Source organism: Siphateles boraxobius, unplaced genomic scaffold (assembly GCF_051911475.1).
Source record: "Siphateles boraxobius isolate OS27281-9 unplaced genomic scaffold, OSU_SipBor_1 23, whole genome shotgun sequence".
Taxonomy (NCBI): domain Eukaryota; kingdom Metazoa; phylum Chordata; class Actinopteri; order Cypriniformes; family Leuciscidae; genus Siphateles; species Siphateles boraxobius.
Genome location: NW_027508844.1, coordinates 184,721 through 202,679, shown reverse-complemented (window position 1 = coordinate 202,679; position 17,959 = coordinate 184,721). Strand labels below are relative to the sequence as shown.

At 44.6% G+C, this 17,959-nt stretch overlaps 1 protein-coding gene and 5 non-coding genes across 6 annotated transcripts in view; 5 read left to right on the top strand and 1 right to left on the bottom strand.

Annotated features, from left to right (window-relative positions):
• Positions 1 to 17,959, bottom strand: part of LOC143747602 (transmembrane 4 L6 family member 1-like) — a 484,334-nt gene that overhangs the window by 315,866 nt on the left and 150,509 nt on the right. The gene's annotated exons all lie outside the window — the stretch shown is intronic.
• On the top strand, positions 13,444 to 13,516 carry trnav-aac (transfer RNA valine (anticodon AAC)). Its single transcript has one exon. It is a non-coding gene; the product is annotated as a tRNA-Val (tRNA).
• trnav-uac (transfer RNA valine (anticodon UAC)) lies at positions 13,977 to 14,049 on the top strand. Its single transcript has one exon. It is a non-coding gene; the product is annotated as a tRNA-Val (tRNA).
• On the top strand, positions 14,264 to 14,336 carry trnav-aac (transfer RNA valine (anticodon AAC)). Its single transcript has one exon. It is a non-coding gene; the product is annotated as a tRNA-Val (tRNA).
• trnav-cac (transfer RNA valine (anticodon CAC)) lies at positions 14,460 to 14,532 on the top strand. The gene has a single exon. It is a non-coding gene; the product is annotated as a tRNA-Val (tRNA).
• Positions 15,636 to 15,708, top strand: trnav-uac (transfer RNA valine (anticodon UAC)). Its single transcript has one exon. It is a non-coding gene; the product is annotated as a tRNA-Val (tRNA).

Sequence of the window (17,959 nt, the reverse complement as noted above, 5' to 3'; positions counted from 1 at the left end):
CCCCACAACCACCAAAGCCTACGGGCCCAGCTCGCCCTCCCCCTCCTCCTGTGAGAGCTCTTCGGCCTCTGCCACAGCGCCAGGGCCCACACCCTCCTCCAGCGGCTCGAGGTGAACCAAAAACAACTGATACCAGCTCTCAGTGATATGTGTCGGGTCCCCGCTATGATAACAATAACTTTCTCAAATGTTTACAGAACAAGCGGGAACCCAGTGTGCCTGTATCTTTTTCTATTGCTGTTCAATTACATGATAGAAAGTCTAAGGCCTTCAAAAGCCGTACAGCAAACCCATCTAATCTGGTGCCTATTACACGACATACCAAGATTGCTGTGGGGACAAAAAGTAAGACTGTTAAGTTAGCACTTTTAAACATCCGCTCACTTAAAAATAAATCACTTTTAGTCAATGACTTAATAACCACATACAACCTGGATTTTATGTTGCTAAATGAAACTTGGCTAGAAGAAAGTTGCAGTGCAACAGTCCTCAATGAAACAGCCCCTCCTAACTTTACTTTTATGAGTGTCTGCAGAGCTGTCAGAAAAGGCGGAGGTTTAGCTGCACTTTATAAAGATGTCTATCAATGTAAGCAAATATCATTTGGGAATTACCCGTCTTTCGAATATCTGGGTATTGTGTTAAAAGGTGCTCCACGCATTTTACTTATCATTGTTTACAGGCCTCCAAAATACTCTCCAGCTTTTGCTGAGAACTTAACAGAACTGTTAAGTTCTATTTCCTCAGAGTTTGACTGCTTTGCCATTGCTGGAGATTTTAACATTCACATAGATAATGCAGAAAACAATATGGCAAAAGAAATCAAAACTGTTTTAAAAACTTTTGATCTGACTCAGCATGTACATGGAGCCACACATAATCGTGGACACACTCTAGATTTACTTATCAGTAAGGGTCTAAACATTTCATCAATTGTTATTAAGGATGTAGCACTGTCTGATCATTTTTGTATTTTCTTTGATATATTGATCTCTCCTGCCATTGAAGCTAGATCTGTGTCTGTCATGAAGAGATGCTTAAATGAGAACACTAGTGTACTATTTATGAAGGCTATATCTTTAACACCAAGCATATCTGCTGACTCTGTTGATTTTCTCCTTGATTCTTTTAACTCAAAAGTTAAGAGTGTAATTGATGATATTGCTCCTGTGAAAGTCAGGAAGAAGAGTGGCAGACAAAAAGCACCTTGGAGAAACTCAACAGCAGTGCAAAATATGAAAAGACAATGCAGAAAAGCAGTGCGCATGTGGCGGAAGACAAAACTTGTAGTCCATTATAACATCTACAAAGACAGCATCCATGCTTTCAATAAGGAACTAAGCAAAGCTAGACAGACTTTTTTCTCGAATATTATAAACAGCAATATAAACAACACGCGCACTCTTTTTGCTACTGTAGAGAGACTGACAAACCCCCCAAGCCAGATTCCCAGTGAAATGCTCTCAGTGAGAAAGTGCAGTGAGTTTGCTTCTTTCTTCTCTGAGAAAATCAATAATATCAGAAAGGTGATCAGCTCATCCTTGAGTTGCGCTGGGGTCAGGCAGATCAGACAACAGCCTGAGAAAGTAGCCACTATGTCTGATTTGGAAGAAATTGATGGCAAAATTTTGGAAGAAACCGTGCAGCACCTAAAAACATCAACCTGCCCCCTTGACGCACTTCCCACATCTTTTTTCAAAAATGTGTTACACAGCTTAGAAGCAGATCTCCTAGAAGTGGTAAATGCCTCACTTCTCTCTGGGAGTTTTCCGACCTCCCTGAAAACTGCTGTTGTCAAGCCCCTCCTGAAAAAGAGCAATCTGGATAAGACCATATTAAACAACTATAGACCGATCTCAAATCTTCCTTTCATAGGCAAGATCATTGAAAAAGTTGTCTTCAATCAGCTGAACAAATTCTTAAGCTCGAATGGATACTTTGACCATTTTCAATCTGGTTTCCGACCGCACCACAGTACAGAGACCGCGCTCATAAAGATAATAAATGATATTCGCTTAAATACTGATACAGGCAAATTATCAGTGCTGGTACTACTCGACCTCAGTGCTGCATTTGACACTGTCGATCACAAAATACTTCTTGACAGGCTGGAAAACTGGGTCGGGCTTTCTGGGATAGTCCTAAAATGGTTCAGGTCATACTTAGGAGGCAGAGGTTATTATGTGAGTATAGGAGACCATAAGTCTGAGTGGACATCCATGACATGCGGAGTCCCTCAAGGCTCAATTCTTGCGCCACTCCTATTCAACCTGTACATGCTCCCAATGAGCCAAATAATGAGAAAGAACCAAATCGCTTACCATAGCTATGCAGACGACACACAGCTCTACTTATCCCTATCGCCTAACGATTACAGCCCCATTGACTCCCTTTGCCAATGCATTGATGAAGTAAACAATTGGATGTGCCAAAACTTTCTTCAGTTAAACAAAGACAAAACTGAAGTCATTGCGTTTGGAAACAAAGATGAAGTTCTCAAGGTGAATGCATACCTTCAGTCTAGGGGTCAAACAACTAAAAATCAAGTCAGGAATCTGGGTGTGTCTCTGGAGTCAGACCTTAGTTTCAGTAGTCATGTCAAAGCAATAACTAAATCAGCATATTATCACCTGAAAAATATTGCAAGAATTAGATGCTTTGTTTCCAGTCAAGACTTAGAAAAACTTGTGCATGCTTTCATCACCAGTAGGGTGGATTATTGTAATGGACTTCTCACTGGCCTTCCCAAAAAGACCATAAGACAGTTGCAGCTCATACAGAACGCTGCTGCTAGGATTCTTAGCAGAACCAGAAAATATGAACACATCACACCAGTCCTCAGGTCTTTACACTGGCTGCCAGTTACATTTAGGATTGATTTTAAAGTATTATTACTGGTATATAAATCATTCAATGGCCTAGGACCTCAATACATTGCAGATATGCTCAGTGAATATAAACCCAACAGATCACTCAGATCATTAGGATCACATCGGCTAGAAATACCAAGGGTTCACTCTAAGCATGGCGAGTCCGCTTTTAGCTACTATGCCAGCCGCAGCTGGAACCAGCTTCCAGAAGAGATCAGATGTGCTCCTACAGTAGTCACATTCAAATCCAGACTCAAAACACATCTGTTTAGCTGTGCATTTACTGAATGAGCACTGTGCCACTGTTCGTCCGACTGTTTGCACTGTATTTTATTTTATGTTTTAATTATTCTGATTTCTGTATTTTATCTTTTATTCTAAACTGTTTTAATTATTCTGATTTCTTTTGATTATTTTAATTTCTTCTATGTAAAGCACTTTGAATTACCATTGTGTATGAAATGTGCTATATAAATAAACTTGCCTTGCCTTGCCTTGCCTTGCCTTGCCTTGCCTTGCCTTGCCTTGCCTTGCCTTGCCTTGCCTTGCCTTGCCTTGCCTTACAGTCATTCTGTGAGCAGATTCCAGTGGTTCAGCTAATCTCTTGTCACGTATTTCTTTCATTCTGGCTAATCTTGCATCAGAATCTGCGTTTGCCCATAATTGCACGAGTGGTCCATATACAAGACCAGGGACATGCACAATACATCTGGACTTTGGTTTTGTCCCATGACATCCCCTATGCCTTGAAGGACCTGCAGTCACTTGGCCCACTGACTCATGTCTTGACTCAGACATAACTGAGCAGTTCAGCTATGTTGAAGAAACCAACTACATAACCGACTAGATTATCTATGTGTATGAGATATGTGTGTGTGTGTGTGTGTGTATGTATAAGCTACTGGACGTCTAAAATTTCCCTTTGGGATGAATAAAGTATATATCTATTAATCTATCAAATGTCATTTAAAATAATTAAAAACAAATATTTAAAGTAAGCATCAATGTAGTGTAGTAAGACGGGTCAATTATATTAAATTGTAAACTAAAATATCAAACATCGAGCAATTCAGTGAAACAAATTTCTTGCTGTATAGGCAGAGGATGCAGACTTGGAGAATCTGTCTGTGTGAGTAAGAACAGTCTTTCAGGACGGTCTTTATATACCTGTCTGACACAGAGGAAACTATTAATGAAAATTCAACAAATATCTTATTTTGTCATTGGATGAACAACCCAGACAGGTTTCTGATTTGTCAATGAAATGACTTGTGAGCCACACACCTTTGATGGAAAGGGTAATGAGGGTTGGAATGTTAGCACGTTAGCATATTAACTGATACTATGGAAATGGACCTTGATCGATTATATCCATACAAGGCCTTAACTATATTAAATAAAAAATAATTAAAAACAACTATTTAAAGTAACTATCAATTTAGTGTAGTAAGAGTATTGGGTAACCTAAAAGCTGTTCTGATTGACTAGGCCAATCTCGACGTGTTAAAATAGCTTAAAATCGTTTTTTAGGGTTTCCATATTCAGGGCTAAAACAGGTAGTGTATCCCAAAAATGTCAATGTTAACATTCAGATTCATATTCTACACATCCAGACCTTTCAGAAAAGCATGATTTTGTCAGGGGAGGGGGTTGGGGTGTATGATAGGCGAATCTAGGTCGTGGCCTATGCATGAAATGGGCTCATTATATCAACATAAAGCCTTACCTATGTTCATTTTAGACACCTACCAATAAGCAGCATGGTAGATATTTGACCTAAGTCATCATATGTTAAGTTTGAGTGTGTATTGGGTCCCCTAAAAGCTGTTCTGATTGACTAGGACAATCTCGACGTGTTAAAATCGCTTACAATCGTTTTTTAGGGTTTCCCTATTCACAGGCCTAAAACAGGTAGTGCAACCCAACATTTTCAATGTTAACATTCAGATTCATATTCTACACATCCAGACCTTTCAGAAAAGTATGGTTTTGTTGGGAGGTGGGGGGGGTGCACGGTAGGCCTATGTAGCTCGCCGCCTATTAGCAGCTTTTTGCCATGTTAAAAACACTGGGCAGTTTATAGTTTCAGTCGCTTTTGAACAAGCGTACCCTAGAAGAGGTGGGACTGACGTCCAAAACAAGTTTCCGTAGTGTAGTGGTTATCACGTTCGCTTTACACCCGAAAGGTGCTCAGTTCAAAACTGGGCGGAAACAAGTGGATGCATTTTAAATATAAATGCTACAAAACCCTTACTTTTGAGACAGGTGAAGGCCATCGTACCAAGGAGCTGTAGGCAGACTGCAATGCCGAATGACACTAGGTGGGTGCCGTCCAAATCAAGTTTCCGTAGTGTAGTGGTTATCACGTTTGCTTTTCCCCATTCATTTAAGTTGCCATTGTCAGCACCGACACTTCGAGGTCCGCGTGCTCGAAATGGACGACACAAGCTGCTTATTCAGTGGTGCCGTGTCACTTTTCCAAAATCGCATATAAAGAGGCCAAGATTAGCATATATTACCATAGGCTCTCTGTGGACGCCTCTGGGGGTGCCATTGCACCACGTGGGAGTCCACCAAGTGCTTTTGGGGTACACCAACTACCTACTCTTCACCATAGTCCTCCTCAGTACCACAAAGTGCCTATTTTGACCCCTAACCACCTATTTTCTTCTTCATTGCCACGAAGTGCCTATGGGGTCCCCTAACCACCTAAACTTCACCATAGTCTTCCTCAGTACCACGAAGTGCCTATTTTGACCCCTAACCACCTATTTTCTTCTTTATTGCCACGAAGTGCCTATGGGGTCCCCTAACCACCTAAACTTCACCATAGTCTTCCTCAGTACCACGAAGTGCCTATTTTGACCCCTAACCACCTATTTTCTTCTTCATTGCCACGAAGTGCCTATGGGGTCCCCTAACCACCTAAACTTCACCATAGTCTTCCTCAGTACCACGAAGTGCCTATTTTGACCCCTAACCACCTATTTTCTTCTTCATTGCCACGAAGTGCCTATGGGGTCCCCTAACCACCTAAACTTCACCATAGTCTTCCTCAGTACCACGAAGTGCCTATTTTGACCCCTATCCACCTATTTTCTTCTCCATTGCCACGAAGTGCCTGTGGGGTCCCCTAACCACCTAAACTTCACCATAGTCATCCTCAGTACCACAAAGTGCCTATTTTGACCCCTAACCACCTGTTTTTTGTCTCAATTCACTGTGTCTCTAACTCTGAGCTGAAAAGTCACAGGGCCTCGAAATTTGGCGTGAGGGTAGCCCAGCGGGCCCCGAGGCGAAATCCTTAGTTTCAAGGTTCTACGTGGTTCCCAAGTGTGCGTTTCGGTGGTTCGGCCCGGTGACACATACGTCCCGTCACGGGCCCCTGGGACGGGTTCTAGAGTTCCGCGTCCCTCTGACCTTTTTTCGCGCTAATTGGCCACCAACAGCCCCAGGGAATAAGTTGCACGTGGGACGTCAAAAAAACAGGGGCCAAAACGGGTCGAAAGGTCGCAGCGGCCCCAAATTCGGCGCGGCGGTGGTCCGGGGGCCCCCGGTTCTAGATCACGGGTTTGGTGGTTCTAGATCGGTTCCAAGTATGTGTTTCAGCAAAACGGTTCGAAGGAAACGCCCGATCGGCCCGAAACTGACGTATGCGTCCCGTCACGGGCCCCTGGGACGGGTTCTAGAGTTCCGCGTCCAAAGCTGCTCGTTTGGCCAAAAAACACCCCCTTGACCTGGAAGCGCCTGTGAAGTTTGAACTGAACAAGTTGCACGTGGGCGGCCGGAAATACAGGGCTCGAAAGGTCGCACCGCCTCCAAATTCGCCGCCCTGGTAGTCGAGGGGCCCCCGGTTCTAGATCCCGGATCGCAGGGTTCTAGATCGGTTCCAAGTGTATAATTTTTTTGTGCAAAAATCTCCTCGCTTTGGTTCTACTGAGCATATTTCTTTCTGTGTGTGCAAGAGGGCTGCCATTAATTGGACCATGTGCTCGGTGAAGGGTGGACAGAAAGGTCCGATCGGCCCGAAACTGACACGTACGTCCCGTCACGGGCCCCTGGGACGGGTTCTAGAGTTTCCGCGTCCCTCTGACCTTTTTTCGCGCTAATTGGCCACCAACAGCCCCATGGAATAAGTTGCACGTGGGACGTCAAAAAAACAGGGGCCAAAAGGGGTCGAAAGGTCGCAGCGGCCCCAAACTCGACGCGGTGGGTGTTCGGGGGCCCCCGGTTCTAGATCCCGGGTTTGGTGGTTCTAGATCGGTTCCGAGTGTGTTTTCAGTTTGACCCTTCAAGAGGGAATGCCAGTCTATGAGCTGACTATGAGTGCAAGTGGCATTTGAAGAGAAACTTGAACAAATGTGGAGAAAAAATTAGCCCTGAGCTCTAGAGACTCGTCCACCTGCTATGTCGTTCGGGGGCCCGAGGGGCCCCGGCACGCAGTGTTTGGGGCCCGTGGGACCTCCGGGGGCCGTACAGGGGCCACTGACACGTGTGACTTATCCCATTCATTTCCACAGGTGTTTGGTGGACGTGTTTCAGAAAGGTCCGATCGGCCCGAAACTGACGTATGCGTCCCGTCACGGGCCCCTGGGACGGGTTCTAGAGTTCCGCGTCCCTCTGACCTTTTTTCGCGCTAATTGGCCACCAACAGCCCCAGGGAATAAGTTGCACGTGGGACGTCAAATAAACAGGGGCCAAAAGGGGTTGAAAGGTCGCAGCGGGCCCAAATTCGGCACGGCGGTAGTCCGGGGGCCCCCGGGTCTAGATCACGAGTTTGGTGGTTCTAGATGGGTTCTAAGTATGTGTTTCAGCAAAACGGTTCGAAGGAAACGCCCGATCGGCCCGAAACTGACATATGCGTCCCTTCACGGGCCCCGGGGACGGGTTCTAGAGTTCCGTGCCCAAAACTGCTCGTTTGGCCGAAAAAAGCCCCCCTTGACCTGGAAGCGACTGTGAAGTTTAAACTGAATAAGTTGCACGTGGGAGGGCGGAAATACAGGGGTCGAAAGGTCGCACCGCCTCCAAATTCGCCGCCCTGGTAGTCGAGGGGCCCCCGGTTCTAGATCCCGGATCGCAGGGTTCTAAATCGGTTCCAAGTGTATCATTTTTTTGTTCAAAAATCTCCTCACTTTTGGTTCTACTGAGCATATGTCTTTCTGTGTGTGCAAGAGGGCTGCCATTAATTGGACCATGTGCTCGGTGAAGGGTGGACAGAAAGGTCCGATCGGCCCGAAACTGACGTATGCGTCTCGTTACGGGCCCCTGGGACGGGTTCTAGAGTTCCGCGTCCCTCTGAACTTTTTTCACGCTAATTGGCCACCAACAGCCCCATGGAATAAGTTGCACGTGGGACGTCAAAAAAACAGGGGCCAAAAGGGGTCGAAAGGTCGCAGCGGCCCCAAATTCGGCACGGCTGTGGTCCGGGGGCCCCCGGTTCTAGATCACGGGCTTGGTGGTTCTAGATCGGTTCTAAGTATGTGTTTCAGCCAAACGCTTTGAAGGAAACGCCCGATCGGCCCGAAACCGACACGTGGGTCTCGTCACGGGCCCCGGGGACGGGTTCTAGAGTTCCGCGTCCCTCTGACCTTTTTTCGCGCTAATTGGCCACCAACAGCCCCATGGAATAAGTTGCACATAAGTTGGAACAAGTAGGCCGTCTAATCCTAACTGCTGAATTAACCCTTGCAGACACATGCTCCCATAGAGATCAATGGGAGACAGAGAGGTGCATAAAAAATAGCTAAAAATAAACTTGGCATGTCTCGACCTAGCCCGCTCTGTCTGTCGCAGAGGGCCACGTGACGCAACTTTTTGTAGAGTTTGGGGCCCCTCGGACCCCCGGGGGCCGAGCGGGAGCCACTGACACGTGCAACTTATCCCATTCATTTTCATAGGCGTTTGGTGGACATCCCCACGCAACGGTCCCAATAGCTCCGAATGGCTCCGATTTGAAATCTGTGGCCCCTCAGGGTCCCCTCAGACGGTCCGCAAAGACTGGGGTCCGTAGTACCCCGTTAAGTTCGTTACAGTCAAAAACAGCATTCCATCTGTAACCTATTTGACGGGTGCCCTAAATGCTGTCCGTGGACAGTCCATTTTTAGGCTAATTATGCATAATTATTAGCTTTAATGTACATCAGTGTGTTGTATTGTGTCCCCTGTGTGGTGTACAGTAGGTTTCACCTCATAAAACCACTGTAATTATGAAATATGACCTGTTAATGCATTGACCACGGACAGCCTATTTGGACCCCGTCAAATAAGTTGCAGGTGGGACTTCACCACATGTGATAAAATCGCCTAATCATTACGGGGATTCATCCGCTGAAAATGTCTAAGTTAAAAACAGCATCCCACCTGTAGCTTATTCGACAGGGTCCAAATAGGCTGTTCATGGACAGTCCATATTTAGGCTAATTATGCATAATTAATAGCTTTAATGTACATCAGTGTGCTGTATTGTGTCCCCGGTGTGGTTTACAGTAGGTTTGACGACATAAAACCATTGTAATTATGAGATATGACCTATTAATGCATTGACCACGGACAGCCTATTTGGACCCCGTCAAATAAGTTACAGGTGGGCCCTGTTTCAGGTTTCAGCTCCAAATTGTGTCCAGAGGCTGAGATCTGGACGTCCCACCTGCAACTTATCCCATTCAAAAATTTAGGCTGTTCGTGGACAGTGGAATTTCGGGGTTCTGAAGGCTGCTAATTGCTCAGGGGGGCCCAAAGATGAACTTAAAATTGATATTTAATCATTTTTATGCATTTTTATCAATCATGACAACAAAATATAAAAAAGATCCCACCTGTAACTTATTTGACAGGGTCCAAATAGGCTGTTCGTGGACAGTCCATATTTAGGCTAATTATGCATAATTAATAGCTTTAATGTACATCAGTGTGTCATATTGTGTCCCCAGTGTGGTGTACAGCAGGTTTCACCTAATAAAACCACTGTAATTATGAAATATGACCTATTAATGCATTGACCACGGACAGCCTATTTGGACCCCGTCAAATAAGTTACAGGTATACTTTGCCCACTTGTAACTTATTTGACAGGGTCCAAATAGGCTGTCTGTGGACAGTCCATTTTTAGGCTACAGTGGGCCCTTAATTTGCCCACCTGTAACTTATTTGACAGGGTCCAAATAGGCTGTCTGTGGACAGTCCATTTGTAGGCTACAGTGGGCCCTTAATTTGCCCACCTGTAACTTATTTGACAGGGTCCAAATAGGCTATTCGTGGACAGTCCATTTTTAGGCTACAGTGGGCCCTTAATTTGCCCACCTGTAACTTATTTGACAGGGTCCAAATAGGCTGTCTGTGGACAGTCCATATTTAGGCTAATTATGCATAATTAATAGCTTTAATGTACATCAGTGTGTTGTATTGTGTCCCCAGTGTGGTGTACAGTAGGTTTCACCTAATAAAACCACTGTAATTATGAAATATGACCTATTAATGCATTGACCACGGACAGCCTATTTGGACCCCGTCAAATAAGTTACAGGTGGGCCCTTACTTTGCCCACCTGTAACTTATTTGACAGGGTCCAAATAGGCTGTTCATGGACAGTCCAGTTTTAGGCTACAGTGGGCCCTTAATTTGCCCACCTGTAACTTATTTGACAGTGTCCAAATAGGCTGTTCGTGCACAGTAATTTTTTAGGCTAATTATGCATAATTAATAGCTTTAATGTACATCAGTGTGTTGTATTGTGTCCCCAGTGTGGTGTACAGTAGGTTTCACCTAATAAAACCACTGTAATTATGAAATATGACCTATTAATGCATTGACCACGGACAGCCTATTTGGACCCCGTCAAATAAGTTACAGGTGGGCCCTTACTTTGCCCACCTGCAACTTATTTGACAGGGTCCAAATAGGCTGTTCGTGGACAGTCCATTTTTAGGCTAATTATGCATAATTGATAGCTTTAATGTACATCAGTGTGTAGTATTGTGGCCCCTGTGTGGTGTACATTAGGTTTCACCTAATAAAACCACTGTAATTATGAAATATGACCTATTAATGCATTGACCACGCTCAGCCTATTTGGACCCAGTCAAATAAGTTACAGGTGGTTCCTTACTTTGCCCACCTGCAACTTATTTGACAGGGTCCAAATAGGCTGTTCGTGGACAGTCCATTTTTAGGCTAATTATGCATAATTGATAGCTTTAATGTACATCAGTGTGTTGTATTGTGGCCCCTGTGTGGTGTACAGTAGGTTTCACCTAATAAAAGCACTGTAATTATGAAATATGACCTATTAATGCATTGACCACGGACAGCCTATTTGGACCCTGTCAAATAAGTTACAGGTGGGCCCTTACTTTGCCGACCTGTAACTTATTTGACAGAGTCCAAATAGGCTGTCCATGGACATGCCATTTTAAGTCTAATAATGCATAGTTCTTCTGATGGGACACATAGGCCATTCGTGGCCACACAGGCGGTCAGTGGGATGAATACGCCGTTCGTGGTCACATAGGTGCACAGTGGGATGAAAATGGCTGTTCGTGGTCACACAGGCGGTTAGGGGGATGAATAGGCTGTCCGTGGTCACTGGGCGGGGCCACGGGCCATCAGTTAGATTGGCCATGGACAGACGGGCCGTTCGTGGTCAAACAGGCTTTCAGTGGGACGAATAGGCTGTCCGTGGTCACTGGGCGGGGCCACCGGCCATCACTTAGATTGGCCGTGGACGGACAGGCCGTTCGTGGTCAAGCAGGCTGTCAGTGGGACGAACAGGCTGTCCGTGGCCAGACAGGCGGTCAGTGGGATAAATAGGCGGTTCGTGGTCAAACAGGCTGTCAGTGGGACGAATAGGCTGTCCGTGGTCACTGGGCGGGGCCACGGGCCGTCACTTAGATTGGCCGTGGACAGATGGGCCGTTCGTGGTCAAACAGGCTGTCAGTGGGACGAATAGGCTGTCCGTGGTCACTGGGCGGGGCCACGGGCCGTCACTTAAATTGGCCGTGGACAGACGGGCCGTTCGTGGTCAAACAGGCTGTCAGTGGGACGAATAGGCTGTCCGTGGTCACTGGGCGGGGCCACGGGCCGTCACTTAGATTGGCCGTGGACAGACGGGCCGTTCGCGGTCAAACAGGCTGTCAGTGGGATGAATAGGCTGTCCGTGGTCACTGGGCAGGGACACGGGCCGTCACTTAGATTAGCCGTGGACAGACGGGCCGTTCGTGGTCAAACAGGCTGTCAGTGGGACGAATAGGCTGTCCGTAGTCACTGGGCGGGGCCACGGGCCGTCACTTAGATTGGCCGTGGACGGACGGGCCGTTCGTGGTCACATAGGCTGTCAGTGGGACGAATAGGCTGTCCGTGGTCACTGGGCGGTCGGTGGGATGAATAGGCCGTTCGTGGTCACATAGGTGGTCAGTGGGATGAATAGGCTGTCCGTGGTCACACAGGCGGTTAGGGGGACGAATAGGCTGTTCGTGTCAGTGGGCGTGCCCAGGGGCCGTCACTTAGGTTGGCCGTGGGCGAAAAGGCCGTTCGTGGTCACACAGGCGGTTAGGGGGACGAATAGGCTGTTCGTGTCAGTGGGCGGGGCCAGGGGCCGTCACCCAGGTTGGCCGTGGGCGAAAAGGCCGTTCGTGGTCACACAGGCGGTCGGTGGGACGAATAGGCTGTTCGTGTCAGTGGGCGTGGCCAGGGGGCTGTTCGCAGGTCAAAGGTGGGACGGACGGGCGCTCCGTGGTCGGTGGGTGCGGTCAGGGAATTTCGCGAAAGGGCGGTCAGGGGGACGCGCGTGCGCTCCGTGGACGCCCGCCCGCAACCTGTTCGGCGCGTGTCGAATCGACTGAGGGCGGTCGGCGAGTCGCCCCCCTGTGGCCGATGCCCGGATCGCGGGCGAGGGGGCCAGATTTCGTCGGCGCCGTCGGCCGGTCCCCGAAAAATCACCTAGGGGGCGTCGCGCGGGGGTCCCCTTCCCTAACCCGGTGGCCTAAAGGGCGAAAGGTCCTCGGTTCGAAACCGAGCAGAAACAGTGGTTTGATTCTGACAGAAAATTTAAACTGTTTGCCACACTAGGTGGGTGAAGCGCTCATTTCCTTTATATCAGTGGTCTCAAACTCAATTCCTGGAGGGCCACAGCTCTGAACAGTTTAGCTCCAACCAGCTCAAACTCACACCTGCAAGGAAGTTTCTAGCAATCCTGAAGACCTTGATTAGCTGAATCAGGTGTGCTTGATTAGGGTTGGAGCAAAACTGTGCAGAGCTCTGGCCCTCCAGGAATTGAGTTTGAGACCACTGCTTTATATGCTTTTTAATAAGCGTGCACCTAAAGATTTATGTCTGCAACCTGAAGATGTGTTTCCGTAGTGAAGTGGTTATCACGTTCGCCTCACACATGTTAAATATAAATGCTGCAATTCGCTACAAAACCCTTGTGAAGGCCATCGTACCAAGGAGCTGTAGGAAGATTGCCATGCCGAATAACCTCTGTTCTGTTGTTTGTGGAATTTACAGACTGTCACACTGCTTGCAGGGCAGATTATGGGAAGGAGCCATCTTCTAAAAAGCACATCCCTCTCAACATTAGGTTTCTGTAGTGTAGTGGTCATCACATTCGCCCAACACGTGAAAGGTCCTTGGTTCGAAACCGAGCAGAAACAGTGGTTGGATTCTGACAGAAAATTTAAACTCTTTGGCACGCTAGGTGGGTGCAGCGCCCATTTCCTTTATATGCTTTTTAATAAGCGTGCACCTAAAGATTTATGTCTGCAACCTGAAGACGTGTTTGTAGTGTAGTGGTTATCACGTTCGCCTCACATGCGAAAAGTCCCCAGTTCGAAACTGGGCGGAAACTGTGGGTGATTTTTGCAAAAATTTCGTATGCGATTTTCTGTAGAGCAGGTCAGTAAACTTGCAGGGATGTTTGTTGTTTAATCTCTTTAGAAAAGGACAAAAATAAAACAAATGACCATTGAGGTTTCCTGTACAGTAATATAAAATGTTCGGTCTGCCAACAAAATTAGCAGCTTTTTGCCATGTTAAAAAAACTGGGCAGTCTATAGTTTCAGTCGCTTTTGAACAAGCGTACCCTAGAAGAGGTGGGACTGACTTCCAAATCAAGTTTCCGTAGTGTAGTGGTTATCACGTTCGCTTTACACGTGAAAGGTGCTCAGTTCAAAACTGGGCGGAAACAAGTGGTGGCATGTTAAATATAAATGCTGCAATTTGCTACAAAACCCTTACTTTTGAGACAGGTGAAGGCCATCGTACCAAGGAGCTGTAGGCAGACTGCAATGCCGAATGACCTCTGTTCTGTTGTTTGTGTAATTTACAGACTGTCACACTGCTTGCAGAGCAGATTATGGGAAGGAGCCATCTTCTAAAAAGCACATGCACCTCATCAATAGGTTTCTGTAGTTTAGTGGTCATCACGTTCGCCTAACACGCGAAAGGTCCTCGGTTCGAAACCGAGCAGAAACAGTGGTTGGATTCTGACAGAAAATTTAAACTGTTTGCCACTCTAGGTGGGTGCAGTGCTCATTTCCTTTATATGCTTTTTAATAAGCGTGCACCTAAAGATTTATGTCTGCAACCTGAAGACTTGTTTCCGTAGTGTAGTGGTTATCACGTTTGCCTCACACGCGAAAGGTCCCCAGTTCGAAACTGGGCGGAAACTGTGGGTGACTTTTGCAAAAATTTCGTATGCGATTTTCTGTTGAGCAGGTCAGTACACTTGCAGGGATGTTTGTGGTTTAATCTCTTAGAAAAGGACAAAAATAAAACAAATGACCATTGAGGTTTCCTGTACAGTAATATAAAATGTTCGGTCTGCCAACAAAATTAGCAGCTTTTTGCCATGTTAAAAACACTGGGCAGTCTATAGTTTCAGTCGCCTTTTAACAAGCGTACGCTAGAAGCGGTGGGACTGACGTCCAAATCAAGTTTCGGAAGTGTAGTGGTTATCACGTTTGCTTTACACGCGACAGGTCCTCAGTTCAAAACTGGGCGGAAACAAGTGGATGCATTTTAAATATAAATGCTGCAATTCGCTACAAAACCCTTACTTTTGAGACAGGTGAAGGCCATCGTACCAAGGAGCTGTAGGCAGACTGCCATGCCGAATGACACTAGGTGGGTGCCGAATGACCTCTGTTCTGTTGTTTGTGGAATTTACAGACTGTCACACTGCCTGCAGGGCAGATTATGGGAAGCAGCCATCTTCTAAAAAGCACATCCATCTTAGTAATAGGTTTCTGTAGTGTAGTGGTCATCACATTCACCTAACACGCGAAAGTCTCGGTTCGAAACCGAGCAGAAACAGTGGTTGGATTCTGACGGAAAATTTAAACTCTTTGCCACGCTAGGTGGGTGCAGTGCTCATTTCCTTTATATGCTTTTTAATAAGCGTGCACCTAAAGATTTATGTCTGCAACATGAGGACGTGTTTGTAGTGTAGTGGTTATCACGTTCGCCTCACACGCGAAAAGTCCCCAGTTTGAAACTGGGTGGAAGCTGTGGGTGATTTTTGCAAAAATTTCGTATGCGATTTTCTGTTGAGCAGGTCAGTACACTTGCAGGGATGTTTGTGGTTTAATCTCTTAGAAAAGGACAAAAATAAAACAAATGACCATTGAAGTTTCCTGTCCAATAATATAAAATGTTCGGTCTGCCAACAAAATTAGCAGCTTTTTGCCATGTTAAAAACACTCAGTAGTCTATAGTTTCAGTCGCTTTTGAACAAGCGTACGCTAGAAGCGGTGGGACTGACATCCAAATCAAGTTTCCGTAGTGTAGTGGTTATCACGTTTGCTTTACACGCGAAAGGTCCTTAGTTCAAAACTGGGCGGAAACAAGTGGATGTGTTTTAAATATAAATGCTGCAATTCGCTACAAAACCCTTACTTTTGAGACAGGTGAAGGCCATCGTACCAAGGAGCTGTAGGCAGACTCCCATGCCGAATGACCTCTGTTCTGTTGTTTGCGGAATTCACAGACTGTCACACTGCTTGCAGAGCAGATTATGGGAAGGAGCCATCTTCTAAAAAGCACATGTGCCTCATCAATAGGTTTCTGTAGTGTAGTGGTTATCACGTTCGCCTCACACGCGAGGCCAGCCGCACGTAGGTGTAGAGCGCTGCTAGCCAATAGGAGTTGAGGAAATTACATGGAGGCGGGCCAGAAATAATACACAAAATTAGAGGTTCGATTCCCGTCTCGGCCACAAATACCAAATTACCATTCATTTTTTAATCTAGATACACTTTAAGTACGATTAACATATAATAAACAAACTTTGTGCACAAAATTAAAATAAAACTTGTAAGATTTGTTCTTGTGTAGGATGTACAAAATGTGCATTTATCTTAATAAACATATACATTATAATAGGGTATAGCTATCTTTAATATAGAAAATATTTGAATGTGAATAATTGAAAAGAACATTTTGATAATGTTTTAGACCTTTATTTTTTAGAGATATTCACATTATATTTGTACAACTATGTACAGAAATCCAATATATATGAAATATAACCAATACACACCAAATAGTAAGTTTCTCATTTTATTTATAGTACATATTATATAAATCTGAAAAAGGTAATGTATTAAATACTTATAGATTAAACAACAACAACATTAATAATAAAAATAATAAAATCTAAAGTTTTGGAGAACACAGGAAAAAAAAGTAAAAATTTTTAAATTAAATAATTATGTGTAGAGTTTTAAAAGTTACAGTTATTAACATCTGAGCAAGATAAAATAATGCGAGTCAATAAAATAAACTTTAAAAAAATTAAAATACAATGTAAACAAGGACAAAACTTTTGGTACAGTATTTTAATGAACAAATTGAAATTAGTAAAGAACAATTATAATAAAATCTAAAGTTGTGGAGAGCACAGGAAAAACAAGATTTTTATTTTAAATTAAATAATTATGTACAGAGTTTAATTGTAAAAATAATTAACATTTAGTGTTTTTTAGGTCTGAGAAAGATAAAATAGCAATGCAAGTCAATAAATTAACTTTAAAAAACAATAAAATACAGATTCAGATTAATTTATTTAATGACTTGTAGCTTATATTTGTTTTGTTTTTATTGTATTTATATGATATTTGTATTTTTGTAATTGAATTTTTGCCATAAAAATAGCTTTGAATGCTGACATGGCATTAAATAAAATAATCTGAATCTGTATTTTATTGTTTTTTAAAGTTAATTTATTGACTTGCATTGTTATTTTGCGTGCATATTAGTCAAATACAGATCTTCTTTCCTTACAACCTCCTCAATATTCCCTAGGTACATCACTAGACAAGTGTTTGGGATTTCATATCCCAAAACATTTTTAACAACTAGGTGAACATTTTGCCAGTATGTCCCCATTTTTGTACAGTTCCAGAAGATGTGTGCATGGTCTGATTCCACATTCCCGCACAATCTCCAGCATTTTTGTTGTTTAGCGAGTTGCCTCGATTTTATTTTCGGTGTTATGGAATAGCGAACTAAGTTTTTCCAGCAGAACTCTCTCCATATTAAGGAACTTGTAGAAGTACATTGTGTCTCGCACATGCGATTCCATGCCTCCTCTTGTATCTGAATTTGTAGTTCTGCTTCCCATTTTGCTTTTATATAGAGTGTCGTATCCTGCCTACTCTCACCCAGGGCTTGATAGAAAGCAGAGATGAGCCGAGACCCCTTCTGTTTGTACAAGTCCACAATGACTCTAATCACCTTATTTGTCATTTCAAGTGGCTTTATCTCTTTTGTAAAAATCTTTGTTTTCTAGGTCGTATTTTGCCTTAAGATCTTTGAAGGTTGGAAATTCTCTACCTGTCGAAACTGTACATATTGCTGTCATACCTTTTTGTGCCCATTCTTTGAATACTGGATCATACATCCCCGGCTTAAAATTTGAGTCATACGCAAACCACTGCAATATGCACGTATCCCTCTTAAGTTTGTATTTTCTTACTACAGCACTCCATATTTCTAGTGTAAATGCTATTATTGGGTTCATAGCGTGCCTTAAAGCACCTATCAAATGTTCATCCCCGACCAGTATCTGGGTCGGATAGCCCTGTATGCCCTTTTCT